Genomic DNA, 12,401 nt, shown 5'->3' with positions numbered 1-12,401 from the left:
ATAGTTTCTTTGAGTATATCGATCGATGAAACGACCAAACGTGTTCCAAAGAGTTTCTCTTCGCATCTTTTTCATCTCTTTCCTTTCCACCTCTCCGCTTTTTTCCAAACATTTTACTTTTATCTTGCTCTTTCCTTCTGTCCCTTTACTCCATTTTCTTTTCTGTCGAATTCTCTCCCTGTCTGTCTCTGCAACTTTGCTTACCTAAAGAGAGGGGAATAGCAGCTGGGGCTATCAACACTGCTGGAAACAAAAAGGTAACAGAGCGTTTACGACCGGCTGATGCAAACAGCCGAGAAGAAGATACATAAGACTAGATGCTGACCTGTAAAGTACATATTTATGTAACAGCGAAATCCTTTCTTCTCTCTCTCTCTCTCTCTCTCTCTCTCTCTCTCCCTCCCCTTTCCCTCCCAGTTTCGATTCTAAACGGAGCACTACATGTTACTTCGCTAAATATCTACAATTTCGCGGAACTCTCAAAGATCTATCGGTAACTATATAGGTCTAGTACTTCTAATTACTCGAACGACAGATATATGTTCTGCAACGATTTTATTGTGAAAGTAATTATAAATTTGTTATAAATTGAATTTGCCTTCGTTGAATCCGGACGATAATCTGTACTATGAATGTCACGTGATAGTAGCAGGCTTTTAAAGTCATTCGTAGAATTTATTCAATATTACCATCGTGTCAGTGTAAATTGCCTTTAACAGTATTTTCGCAGACTTTCACTGATATTTTGTAAAACTAATGTATACTGCGATTAGGGATTACACGTTGCGAAAACATTTCGCCGTTGAACAACGTGAATTATCAGACATCAGTTACACGAGGTAACAACAATTTATTTCTGACAACGTAAATATTGAAGTCTAGATTTCATGGAAAATTCGAAGATATTTATCAAACATCTCGGAATATCGAAACGGTTGAATAGTGATTAAAAAGTTCGTCGAGACGAGGACTGATATTTAACAAATTACTTGACAAAGTAATTATCCAATATGCAATATGTTTCTATGAATAATGCTAAAGAGAAAATTTAATTACGAATAATTCATCGAATAACAAAACTTTTTCTAGAAGATTATCAAAACTGATTCGGACGAAAAACATGGGAAGAAAAATATAGCCTATGATCGTTTTATGTACTATAATTTGTTCACTCGAGAAAAGAAAAACTATTTATTACATTCCATCGATGTTTGTGTAACGATCGATGATTCGATTCTCTGCATTAAATAAATGAAAATGGAAACAAAAGATTGTTTGTTGAGATTGTACAAGAAGAAAAGGCTGCGGAATGTTTAAAAATATACTACTGAGTATTTTCAAATCAATCTTTCGACCGAATTTGTATTCTAAAATGTTTAATATTCTTTAATATTCTACAATCTTTAATATTCTGAATGATATCAAGAATAGCGTTCTTGTTTGATCAAATATAACGCGTGAAAATTAAAATGGCAAAAGGGCTGTCATCATGGAAAATCATCCTTGATGTATTAGGAGAGTAATCCACAATGTACAGAGACTGTTCCAAATATTTTGTTAACTGCATGGAACTGGAGTTACCCTACCGTTGACAAGGGACATCATTTATGCCCCTTGAACGTAATCTCTTGGTTTCAAGCTTGCAAACGTTTCACAAGACGAGCTAACATCAGAATGGGTCCTTTCTCATTGAAGTGGTTTCACCACTAATCAAGACAGAAGAGATCGTTTAATTCGGAGTTTTGGTCCCAAAATACACTAATTGCTTGCAGATGCTCATAAACTAACCTCTTTATGCTCTTTTCATTTTTATGAAATCATGATTCCGCCAAGATGAGAGAATAAATACAAAATCATCAATGCTCTGGTCGTATAACGAAATTCGTGAAATTAATTTCCATGAGTAAGCGGCGAAAATTTTAATTAAAACACTGCCTTGATTGCAATAAGAACCTTTTACTCGCTGGCAGTACCAGTTCGATATTTCATAAATACATATACACATAGGAACGTGTATCATGTAGTTAATGAAGATACGAGAAATATCGGTTAGAAAGTAATGAAAGTAATAAAACGATTAATGTAATTTACCAATCTTTTTAGTGGTTTATATAAATGAACCGAAAGATATATTTGGAAAAAATATTTGCTCGCTAAACTATGAAATGTTACTATAGAAATTTTCTCTTCGAAAATTCGATGTGATTAAGTGAGTTTCTCTTGGAGAATCCTAAATTATATTTATAGGGTGCCAAGAAAAATGTGCTTTTGTAACCAAGACATATCTTCTTTTTTGAAAAGTTGAAATAATTTTAATTTTTTAGATATCGATTATTTCTCTTCGTGTTTCATAATGATCCAGCAGTTATTGAATTCCGTCAAAAGTTACCGAAGAGAGAGAAAATTGAAGTACATATCCAAAAATCTGTCGAGAAAAATTCTGTCGAGAAAAGCAAACGATACGCAACGTACAAAGATATTTCGACGAGAGAATTGAATGGCCGCTTAGACGATGAGAATAAAATAAAAAAAGAGCCAGGCCCGACAAAAGTTAAAATAACCTAGTTTGACGTTAATTGGCTTCGCTAGCGGTCAACCGCAAAGAATCAAATGGTGTAAATACCAGCAATCCCGTCTTTCATCAAATAGAGAACTCCACGACGGAGGGACGACTCGCACTAAAGCGAATTTCTTTTTCTCTTGATCGTGGCAATATATACGTCTAGTTCCATTATTACATATCGATCTTAACTTTCTAATACGTGATATTGACTTAGTTTAACGTTGTTACTTTAAATTCTAGCAAAATAATGGATCTAGTGAAATTTATCTATAATATCGATATATTTTCTTTATAGCTATTATTATTAAAGTTAGGTCGTAATAATTTATGTGTAAATTATTTTGTTCTCTTCGCTATGGCACAGCGTTTTTCTATCCAAACCTTTTCAGCGTATTCCACAGACGCAAATAAGGAAAGGATCTGTAAAGTTCAATTTTAATTTCAATTTGTTCCGTTTCAGTGAACCGATCGTCAATTTTTTGTAACGATTCATCATACTTGTTAATTTCCATTCGATATAATTTTCCTTTCAAAGTTATACCGAAAAAAAGTTTGGCTGGACAAAATTAGAACGCCCTATATGTCCTAATCGAAGTAATATTGAAAATTAGCTGTAAAAGAATATTTTCAGTTTCGTTTACCTTGAAACGCACAAATCGCATGATACAAGAATACATTCTGTCACATTCAATTATCGTCTGTGATCGAATCTCGCGTTTTACATGCAGATTTGTTACTTATCGCAGATACGCTCTTGAAATCTATCTCGCAAGCATTAATTTATTTTTACTCGATTCTTAGAAAATATCGTGTCGTATAAAATAACCGTTTCGTAACAAACAAACAACTTTTACAGACTCGAGAAGGTCTAACGATATAACACAAAGAATCCCAGAAAAGAAACGAGTTTCATGAATAACAATAATAACGCATCAGAAAACACAAAACGATATTCTTCCATAATTTTCTTTGTACTCCTATCCTTACAAAATCTCTTCGATCCTTTTTCTCAAATACACTTTATTTTCCTATTTTATTTTCTTACATCGACAATGGTTCCTTTATTCGTTCGTTTAAGCTACATCGAACTAGTGTTAATATATTTTTTAGTAGATAATAAAGAAGGCAGGTCTCTATCAACGCTTAATCATTGATCGAAAGAATTGCAGGCAAAGAGGGTCAACTTTCTGATAATTTGAGCAATTCGATTGAGTGGTCCGATTCTTTTTGAAAAATTGAAAAGATCCTATACAGTATATGTATAGTGGTGCTGACCCCTTATTACTGCAATCCCTTTGATCGTTATCATTTTTCGCCTGTTTAGCAGAAGTAGCGTCTATTTGTTATTTGTTATTATATTGTATTGCGAATCATATCATTGTAACCAGATGCTGTACAACATCGGCGCGAGATGCACGACTTGTTATCGTCATTTTCACCTAACGCAAATGCATCCAGCGCGATCCATCGGGTACATACGCTATCAAGCACATATCATTTTCATCGCGAAGGTACAGCCATATTAAATTCAAGCTTTTCATCCGTGCTCGAGAGTTCTACTTTCAATTTTAACTTTCGAATTGGGTGATGAGTTGACCGTGAACTTTCATTGAGAAAAAACAGAACCTTGGTTTGTTCACTGGAATGAACATGCTGGCCGATGAGTGGAATTTTAAATCAACTTCATTTGATTCGTCCCGTTTCTCAAATCATATACCTTTTGAACTAACAGTTTGGCTTTGACCTTTGATCTTTCGAAACTTCTTGACCATATAAAAATTATTGGAAGTCGCAACGATGTCAAGGCGAATGCGCTGCCTAATATAATACTCTCTCGAGCGGATATATTTACGGTTTAAATGTCTCAGATTTATCATTGTCCTCGCGAAACGCTGGTGAATTCCATGCTGATGAAAGTAATCAAACATATATTTGACAAAGAGCGATGGAAGGCGAGACGAAGGCAATGATAATTCCAGTTTGACGTGTAAATGTTACTCTATTTCTAGTTTCGTGTTATTATGCGTTTCGTAGTTAGACAATTTTTAGCGAATGATTTGACCGGATAAGCTGACGAGCCTGTGCTCAAGCACACTCTGTGAATCAGTCACTTCACGTTGTACTTATGACGATTCATCGATACCAAAAGAAGATCACAGGAAGAACGTGATAGGTTTTTCGTTCAGTTTTCATATATTATCAAAACAATTCTTGTATTCAATTAACATAAGATGCAGAAAATCAACAAAAATAGGTTTGTCATGTTCTTCCCATAAGGTTTTCAAATATAATAGTTACCATAGACGCACAAACAGTTCCTCGAAATTCTCTCTTTGGACTCTCACACTAAGGCAAAGCGTTTAAAACATTATTACAGCATTCGTCTAAAAGAAAATTCACGTACGAAGAAATTAACAAACGATGTGTCGTGGGTCGCGTGGAAATAATCGCGACAAATAAAACCACAAAATACGCTTCCATACATATACATATATAAATATATATATTAATAATTGACGCTTTTTGCAAGAGATCGTTATATATTCGTTTAGCTTTCGTTCGCGTGTACTTAGAAACGAGCTAGGAAAGATAATCTGTTCTTCAGAATCGTTTACACATTCGTGATCATTTAAAAATAGGAGCTACAATTCCGAATATGTATATTTAGCTTTTAATTTATCAGTTGTATAGGTATTACAACGCAGTACAATGCAATAATTCGGATAAGAGAGCCATACGTAATGAGTATAAGAATGTACGAAATACGAGATATTTTTCAATAACATGATTATTGATAATTTTATTCTATTTATAAAAATTTCATTTCTCTTACAATTATAGAATTGCTTCCAGACAATCATAAATCAGATTATTAATTAATTATTAAGTATCTGCAATAAATTATTTTTTATCTTTTCGATACTTTCAACAGTCCTCTGTACCATTACGTATGTATCTGCTGCTCATTAAATTCCCAATAATCCACTGTAAATTCAATTTACGCTTCAAATCGTGCATGGTAATGTAAATTTCTTTTCGTGGATAACAAACTCAATGTTTTATAATACTTCACAACCATCCGAGTAAAAATTTTGATTTATGGAGATTTAATCGTGTGCATGTATGTGTGCGTGTGTGTACGTGTGTTGTGTGTGTGTGTACACCCATATATTAATGTATAATAATTGTGTATATACGTGCAATAATGGACGAAATACCGATACGAATCAAACATACACGAAATGATTTAACAACAAAGTCATCGACTATCGTTCCTCCGACATGAATCATACGTTAATCACGATCAAAATGGAATATGTACTAAACTTCGGCGACCGAATCGATGAAAAATCGTCAAAATTAAAACGCAATAATTCTATTTTATATATGTTTGCTATGTGTTTCGTAACGTCCCAAAGATTTCATAGAATTTTATGAAATATCTCGAATAAATTTCTGCTTTCGAGAGAACCTCAAAAAGACATACTTCGAGTCGAAAAAGCATCCAGTGAAAGAATCTTGGATCTGATCTCGAAAATTATACTAGCCCATCGAAATAAATTCCAACGCAATAAGGATTCACCAAAAATTTTTCACGCTTTAAAACAATTGATTAAAAGGTCTAACTTTCCTGAAAAAGAAAAGGAAAGAAAAGAAAAGAAAAAAGAAGAAAAGAAAAGGAAAGAAAATAAAAGAAAAAGATAGCAACAGAAATGAGATAAATGATTTAAGGATTAGTGGACTAAATTAAGTGGACTCAACAAGTTCGAATCCTAAGAAACGAAAGTACATCCTGACTATACGTGTATATTGGGTTCTTACAATAGGAGTCAATTATTCTAATCAACGTGCAGGGGTGTTGATGATAGTCATGTATAAGGGATATGAATGATATAAACGTGAGTACTATGTAGGATTTTGGATGTTTCGATTCGTTCAGGTGTGAAAAATATCTTCCAAGATGTACAATACTTCGGACGACACGGCTGGACAGTTGAATTTTCGATATTCCGCGAAATTCTTTCGTTTATGCCGATTTCATACTTTTAAAGCAAAGATCGAACCTTCAGTGGCTCAGAAATTTTTTGTTAAGAGGCGTATTCTACTCTTATAAGCCTTAGTTATATAGGCCTTAGTTTCGACCAAGCAGAATAACTAAGACCATATATGAAAACTATGAGAAGACATCTTTCCTTAAAAAAATTTTTCAATAGTACTAAAACACGAATGAATATGATGATAGCTGTAAAGTGACAACAGAAAAAATAGTATAAATTTTTCGTAATATATTATTAAAGATCACGCGTTTCATGGTAAATATTCCTCCTTAATAAAACTTCGTACTGTATGAATGAGAAATTTCGAGGGATCCGAAAGTAACATACTACAATGTAACAAAGTGCTAACATCGTGATCATGTTCAAGTACTTAATAGCTTGATAAAATCGATCCTTAGTATTTTGCAACGTGATCTGAGGTAAGAATAAATTTAATGCTACTAAATCGTCGTGTGCGGTTTTTGTATGACAATAATAAATTATATTTCACGTGTAACGAACGAAATAGATATCGACATGATAGAAGGGATATATTAAGCTGATCTCGACGCACGTCGATCATAGCCAATGATAAATGCGTATCATAATTTGCATTTGAGAAAGGCATATTTCAATTTAAACCGTGAAATATTTTTTTTACTACTACGAAGATTAAATTTCCTTCGTTTGAATACTATTTCTGGAATGATAATTTTCGTAATTTCTCGCTTAATAATGAAGAAATGAAATTCTTTCGTACAACCGCGATCCATTTTGCTTCGCGGATGACAAATTACATTTTACTCGTACCTTTCTTATCGTAATCAATAATATCCTAAATCATGTTTTCCTTATTTATTACATTTTTCGAAATGCTTCCATAACGTAATTTTGTACTTAACGAATGTCTTTCTTAGCGTAAATCGAATTACAAAAAATGAGAAATACTTAATTCGTTAATTAACGAAAAGATACAATTTTCCCAGAAAATATTCCAACGCATCGGTATTTAATTTCTGATTCGTAGAAATTATACTAACAATGTGTTTTAAATATGTGCGTGTGTGCGTGCGTGCGTGCGTGCGTGTCTCGAAACTTTATAGTTAAAAGATATAACCTGCCATCGCGAAATTCTATTTTATTAACCCTCGCTCGGTTATAGTTGGATCATTTAAAAATCGAAGAAATGCATTTTTAATATCTCAAAATGATCGTGGCATTGAAAAGAAAAGATATATTAATAGCTAGAAATTCGATTTTGTAATTTTTGTTATGCGATACTTATGTATACTTTTATAATTTTCGTAAATTTGCAACGAAAATATGATAGATAAATATATTTTTCGAATAGAATTCATATTCATAACTTCTTGTCTTCCGAAAATTATTTTAAAGAATGAAATTTTACTTAGTTTGGGTCAAAAGATGACCAAGTCATTACCGTCCAAGGGTTAATTTTCCAACCATGAAACTCCTTAAACGAATATTTCTATCAAATCGGATCTTCGGAACTGTCCAGCAGTGGGCTTGGTCCACCATATTGTTAATGTATCTATTGTAAATGTTTGTATGTAATGTAAAATGTATCTTTGCTTGAAAAGGCGACATATCCTAAGTTATAGAGTTCTGAGACAAGAAGAACGAGATGTAAGGTTGCCTGACTTGTCCACAACCTCGTGCCATTTTCTTCTTTCCCGTTCGTTCGTCTTGTTCAGCCGTAAAACAACGATCAAAGGTCACTAGACGGGAAAGGAAACGAAGCTCTGCTTCGTGACACCCTTTTTGTGCAATGTGATACAATGAAAAAACGACGAGAAGGAAGAGAATCGGCGGTGAAAAAGGCGTTCAGGGCTTGCCACGTACATTTATGTACACGTATACATAATATATTGTATAAGTAATTGCAACTACTATGAATCATTATATGCGACATTGAAATTTGTATATCATGGATGAATTAAAAGAGGAGAATATCCTAAACAAGATATTACCAGACGTTATTCATCTCGAGTGATATTTTTCTATAAAAGAAAAGAAAAAGAAAGCTTACTTCGATATGTTAATAATTTAATTAACCCTAGGATGCAATCACTAATCTGATTCTTTATTTATTGGGAAAACAGGTATGTGTCGATAAAGCATGCTTCTGTCCATTTTTCTGTGGATGGTGGACAACGTTCTAAAGCTCTATAATTGGTTTGCATGTTTAATTTTATGTGGTTATGTGATCTGAATTTTATCGTCGCATGAAAAGTGATTCTTTTGTAAGAACTGTTCATAGCTAAAGCGAATCGTATTATAAAGCTAAGATACCTAAAAACTTGTAACATAACACCTGTTTCTTTGCTTTAGCGTTGAATATTTCATACGCAAAAGAATAAAATAGAAAAACGTACGAAATATTTGATGAAATACCTTACACTGGATTACTTAATGTCCTATTATACTTTTCTTGAGATCTTAAAGTGAAATCTCAAATGAAATTTAATTACGAATGTTCATAGGTTTCTTGCATTCAATAATGTATTTTTTTTAGTTATAAGCAAAGCAAACTCAAATTGTGTACCATTGGAAATTAATTTATTACTTATAATTCGTAGTACTGTTAATCAACTATTGGTTACGCGTTTCAAGATATTATTAATAAATACGTTAGCCAAAGGTACACTAACGTTTCCACTAATTGCGTTATCAAGAACGGATTTAAACATCCACTTGCAATAAACCTCGCCGAAAACTAAATGCTAATGAAGGGATCTGGGAAGATTTGAGAGTACCGGAGACACAGGAGATGGGAAACGCTACACAAGGGTGGATCAGTTAAAAGTTAACAGAGAAATAGATTTTAATTTAACTTTCGTGTATACAGAAAGTTTTCTGCTTGCACTTCATGAATAATTCAGTGAACTTTAACATGAACTCTGAGAAGGTCTCTATAATACCAGCATTTGAATAATTAAAATATTTAGCAATGCGCCTAGTTAAACAACATTACCTAATAGCTCTGGTTAACGAAATCTTGTATATACATACATACAAAACTATGCATATAAATTATTCCAAGTTTTCAGTTCTTTGTCATCATTGGCAAGATTCATTTTCGAATTTTACACTGTCGTAGAGATGATTAAACGTCAGATTGTATCTAGAGTATTTCTTTCCAAATAAGATATTTCATTACAAAGTTTGTCCATACTCTGTACTTCGTAAATTTGGTACGTCACTGAATCTTCAAAGCTTCTGTGAAAGGTTTTGTTAAATGGGTTTACCATTGCACAATTTTGCATGTGATTTTCCTGCACAAGTGACTGTTTCGCCATTATGTTATAATATATATAGCACATGGTACATTGGTATTTTCTTAATATGTGTAATATATGTATACAATTTTTAATGTCTCGTCCTACATATTGACTGATTCAAAATTTCTAAACTCTGATAATAATCTATGTTTATAGATTTATGTTTAACGAGTTGCACATTACCTAGACTAATTTTCATAAAAAAATAACTGACACTAAAGAAAATATAGTGTTTCTTGAAATAATGCAATTTTAATCCGACCATTAATTAATTTTCTCATTTCTTGTTTCTTCTAATAACAAGATCGTCAGCAATTATCGCATAAACAGTTGAGATAAATTATATGTCAATCAACATAACGCGCACTTTGTATGCCAATATATTACGTTTCCATAAAACTTGATTACTTATACATATAAAAATTTTATTCCAAATCTGGCATCGCTTTGTTGATTTCTAATGATGCGTTCAATTTCTACGACTGTCTCTTTCTTTTGTATCCTTCCAACTTTACTTTCTCATATCTCGCATGTGTTTTGTATTTTGCTCACTTTCCTCGAACTGAACAAATATTTGCGATAATCCTGTCTGGCAGATAAACTTTTTAACGTCCCACAAATAGGTAACGTAAACGGCAAAGTATCTCTGTAATAACATGACCATTTATGACTCTACGATATCAATTGGAAAATTAAAGGATGATTGAAAAATCGAAAAAAAGATTAAAAAATTCAATCGATAAAAGAGTTCGTGATCGCGCGTAGTTTAGAAAATAAGTTTCACGAAAACTTTGGGAGCAATTTGCACGCGATAAATCGAGTTTTCTTAGAAAAAAAAGAAAAGAGAAAAGAAATCCTAAGAACCATCCGAGTAAAGTGGAAAGATTATTGTGATCGCTTATCCAGGAGATCAAAATTGAATTCTCTTTTCTTCGACGGAGCTAAAAAAGAAAGATTTGTCCTAAAGTGTCACGTGTCGCTTTATCCCTCTACTCCATAGCAGGTTCTGAAAACGTATTTAGGTACTTGGGCTCTCCGTGGGCGAGTTGCGGTGCGGATTTTCTCAGACCAGCCAACTACCACCATCACCAACCACCATCACCAACCACATCCACATCCACAACCACACACGTACAACCAATCAAAATAAAAAGACCTATCCCTGATCGCTTCACCAGCACGGTGAGTCTTACTTCTCTATCGTTCTATAATGTTCCTATTTATATCCTCTGGTTATAATTTATTGTTCTGGTTTGAATCAAGTATCTCGAATCATAGGCAATATTAACGCGGATCATCAATGTTTCTTTTTTTGTTCAGAAATAGAAATTTTTACTAAGTGTAGAGATTTAATTTTGTGACTGATGGAAGATATCAGAATTAGTGTGTTAATAATATACAATTTGATAAACACTTTCTCAACTTTTGATTATGTTACTTACTTTACTATATTCAACTTGCCTGGATTCAACTCACTTCGATTCATTAAACTTTCTTTTTTCCACTAAAAGTCTTATTAATAATTTTGCTTTTCCACCGTTTTCTTTTTTTTTTGCTCCTTGTATAGTGCTTGAACTAGTTGTTCTTTGCGGGAATGACATTTTCTTTATGCTTTATTGCTTGCTGAATTATTAATGAATTCAATATTAACGCGATTAATTTTATGCTCAGCGTTGAACAAGACGCAAAGATTTTTATTTCTGAGAGATTTTAATGCGCATCTGTATAGAAATATGTCTAGATACAGATTTGAATCGAGAACTTTATATTTAAATATTTTCGACAATGTGTTCTAGTAATTTTTTCTTTTCAAAAATTTACAAACTGCAAGTATTTTCTTTTCATTCGATCATAAGAAAACAAATTTGGTATCTTGTTAAACTTAAAGGAAGACGTTCAAATGTCGTAGTAAATATATGCTTCAGCATGCACCCTGACCCTTACATTATTTTATAGTTACGTTAAATAATGATTGGCAAAATTAATAATTTATAATTTTATCTTCTGTGCTTAGTTTTTTTAAAAGATAACGCAAATAGTGATATGTATTTAATAAATGTCAAAATAGATTTACATTAGGGCTGGGCGAATATATTCGTAAAATCCGGATATGCTTTGAATATCTGTCTTTACAAAATGTGACAAGTATCCATAACATAAAAATTAAAAAAAAAATCGTTTGCTGCGTTTATGATAAAATTCACCAAGGCCTAATACACAGTGAATGTATATTTATTTATAATATAGAATATCGCTTATCACACATATACTTATGTACTTAGTTGTAGACTATATTTATATTTAAGTAGAAAAATTTTCTAACGTAACTTTCCTTAACATAAGAGCTACATTTAAAGTACCTACATCTCGAACTACACGAACACAAAATAACACACAAGTAACATCAAAATATCCATGAGCAACCTATGGATGACAGTTCTGTTGGAAAAATGTTTGCCTTGGATATGAAATTAATTAAATACGGAGAAGGTAGGTTCC

At 32.7% G+C, this 12,401-nt stretch overlaps 1 protein-coding gene across 3 annotated transcripts in view; it reads left to right on the top strand.

Moving 5' to 3' along the window:
- LOC117208521 (furin-like protease 1) overlaps positions 1–12,401 on the top strand; it is a 230,792-nt gene that overhangs the window by 215,632 nt on the left and 2,759 nt on the right. The gene's annotated exons all lie outside the window — the stretch shown is intronic.

Source organism: Bombus bifarius, unplaced genomic scaffold (assembly GCF_011952205.1).
Source record: "Bombus bifarius isolate JDL3187 unplaced genomic scaffold, Bbif_JDL3187 scf7180000008138, whole genome shotgun sequence".
Classification (NCBI taxonomy): domain Eukaryota; kingdom Metazoa; phylum Arthropoda; class Insecta; order Hymenoptera; family Apidae; genus Bombus; species Bombus bifarius.
The sequence above is the reverse complement of the archived record's forward strand: the minus strand, read 5'-3'. Positions and strand labels throughout refer to the sequence as shown.